Consider the following 3185-nt stretch of genomic DNA (forward strand, 5'->3'; position numbering starts at 1 on the left):
TCCTTTCTCTTTTTATTTTATTTATTTATTTTCTTTAAAAAAAAAATTTGAAATATAGGAAACAGAAATAAACATTAGAATAAAATAAAAACAAACAGAAAATAGAAAAAATAAAATAAGATAAAATACAATAAAATCGTAAAAATAAACAAAAGAAAACCAATAAGTAGTTAAAAAAAGAAAGTAAAACCANCTGACAAAATAATCTAAAAGAAAAATGAAAACGTTTTTTATTTATTATTATCATTATTATTATTATTCTAAAAAAGAAAAATAAATTTATCTTTGTTCTTTTTTTTATTTTATATTTCTTAATTTTTAGACATTTCTTATTTAATTACCCGGACGAAATTGGGTATTGACAACTGCCCCTCTTTACTTAGGTTTTACTAGATAATATGACAAACAAGGTTTTTATATTATCAAAGTAAAAGATAAGTAAAGATAGAAATACTGATTTCGTCTGGGTTTCAACCAATTCAGGTACACACTGACCAAATTCAAGAAGGAGGTTACANTGCAGCAAAAAGCTTGTCCAATGCCAAAAGAAAGACGATCCACCAAAACAGAAAACTGGACTCGACCATTGCATTACAGAGGGCCAATATCGCAGAAGAAAAGCTTAAAAATTGACCATTGCGAAGCAGAGGACCGATAACAAAACTAAAACCTGAATTTGACCATTGCCTTGCAGAGGGCCAAAGTCGTAGAAGAAAAGCTAAAATCTGACCATTGCGAAGCAGAGGGCCGATAACAAAACTAAAACCTGGATTTGACCATTGCCTTGCAGAGGGCCAAAATCGTAGTAGAAAGACTTAAATTTGACCATTGCGAAGCAGAGAGCCGACAACAAAACTAAAACCCGGATTTGACCATTGCCTTGCAAAGGGTCAGAATCGCAGAAGAAAAACTTAAACTTGACCATTGCGAAGCAGAGGGCCAATAACAAAACTAAAACCTGGATTTGACCATTGCCTTGCAGAGGACCGAAATCGTAGAAGAAAAACTTAAATTTGACCATTGCGAAGCAGAGGGCCGATAACCAAACTAAAACCTGGATTTGACCATTGCCTTGCAGAGGGCCAAAACCGCAGTGGAAAGACTTAAATTTGACCATTGCGAAGTAGAGGGCCGACAACAAAACTAAAACCTGGATTTGACCATTGCCTTGCAAAGGGTCAGAATCGCAGAAGACAAACTTAAATTTGACCATTGCGGAGCAGAGGGCCGACATCACAGAGAAACTCGGATCAACACTTTTGAAAAGTTGGTAAATGCTGAGCAAAACGTGAGGATTTTTGAACAATTTTCTTTGCTTCTTTTGAAGATGTAAGATGTAATGCCATGAGGATGTATGGATGTGTTGCTCTTTTCTTTTTTGCTCTCACTTTCTCTTCATTTTTCTCTCTTCTTCTCTCTTTCTTTCTTCTTTTTTTTCTTTCTTTCTCTTTTTTTTTTTGAAAATTCTGTGTTTGGAATCTGTTGTCAACATTGTCGTCCAAACTGATGTACATTCAAAATGCATTTGTTGACAATAGTGCCAAGAACAGTGAATCCTTCGATGAAAAGGAAAAGAGTGTAACCATTAGTTCAAATTCCCTTTACCGCTTTTTGCAATCCAAACTAACTTGAACCTGAGAAAGGTGAGGGGAATGGGTATGAAAAGTAGATGGTTGGATGGCTATCTGTGGGCAATATTAAAGTTAGTGTGTCTCTCATTTGGGGAGGGTGTTGTTAACAAGCTAGGCTCTCAAGACTGCCCCTGCACAGTAAGTATGATTTGGAGAGATGGAAAGGTTTGGGAAGGGAAGGATTGCCCCAATTTGACGATTCTCGACTGACGAGGAGATTTCACATTATATTTTTCACTTTCAAAACTTTTTCTTCAAGTTATCGTGTCATTCGCCACATCGTTTGGCTTCAGGGTTAGGTTCGTGAGAAAGATCAGGACAAACATTCTTTAGACAGTGTGGACTTTAGTCAGCTTGTACCGTGGCTAAAGGTCAAAGGGTTTTGAAAGAAACGGGTAATGAAGGCCCAAATAAGTGTTTGAAGGTTAAATTATTTTAGCAAGAATCATCGGCAAGGCGTCAAGTCAACAGGTCTCCAGGGACTTGAAAATTCGGGCATCCTTTTTATTTTTTTGTTTTTGTTTGTTTTTTTGTTTTTTCCTTTTGTTTCCCTTCTTTCCATTTAGTTCATTTGCTTCAGTGCCTCTGTTGTGGCCTTTTATGATACATTTCTTTCCTTCTTCTTTTTTCTTGATTTTGGATGCCCTAGATGTACCCTTTAAGTTGACAACGATACGCTAATGATTCTTGTTAGGGGTGATGAAAACAATTATAATTTACGGCTCAAAAGGGGTGCAATTGGATAAACTTCTTTCGTCATTTGGGTAAAGAAAAACGGCCACACGTCACTCTGAAGCTTGCTTGCCTTACTTTCCCACGACTTTAAACCTGAAACAAAACTCTGCAATGGTTGACACATCAACTTCATTTCTTCTCTTCTTTTTTTCTTTTTTCCTTTTTTTCTTTTTCTTTTTTTTTTCTTCTTACGTTTTTTTTTATCTCCCCGATCAACGGATCATTGGGCACGTGTACCGCGACGAAAAAAAAAAAACTGCCCAGCATTGCATATGTGACAATCCTTCGTTTTGAGGGGAAACCCAGAAGGCTTAGGGGTTCAAGTAATATGGATGCAGGTGCTTTATCAGGAAAAGAACATTGGTTACCCTCGAAACCTTGAATCAGGAAAAGACTCGACGCCAATATTTTTCAAATCTGTTTGCCTTTGCTTTTTGAAAGTACTATGTCTTCGACAACTTTATGAACAACGGATTCAATATGTGTTTTTTCTTTTCATTTTTTTTTTGTTTTTCACGACATCCTCCAGGACCGAGCTTGTGCTCCATGAATATACCCGTGATGCTTTAATTATTAACCCTTTCCTCTTCCCTTATTTTGAATTTAAAACTCAGTGTGACATGAATCGTATCAAAAGAAGAAAACGTAAAAGTTGAATAATGACTAAAACCGTATGGTGTTTATTGAATGAAGTAACACAGAATACAACAGAATTGAAAAACAGTGTTAATATCCCTTAGTAGCATCCCCTATCGCGGAATCATCATGCATAAAACTTCTTTACCGCGTCAGAATTAACCGGTAACGGTAACTCCTCTC

The sequence above is a fragment of the Vigna radiata genome, chromosome 6 (assembly GCF_000741045.1).
Source record: "Vigna radiata var. radiata cultivar VC1973A chromosome 6, Vradiata_ver6, whole genome shotgun sequence".
Taxonomy (NCBI): Eukaryota; Viridiplantae; Streptophyta; class Magnoliopsida; order Fabales; family Fabaceae; genus Vigna; species Vigna radiata.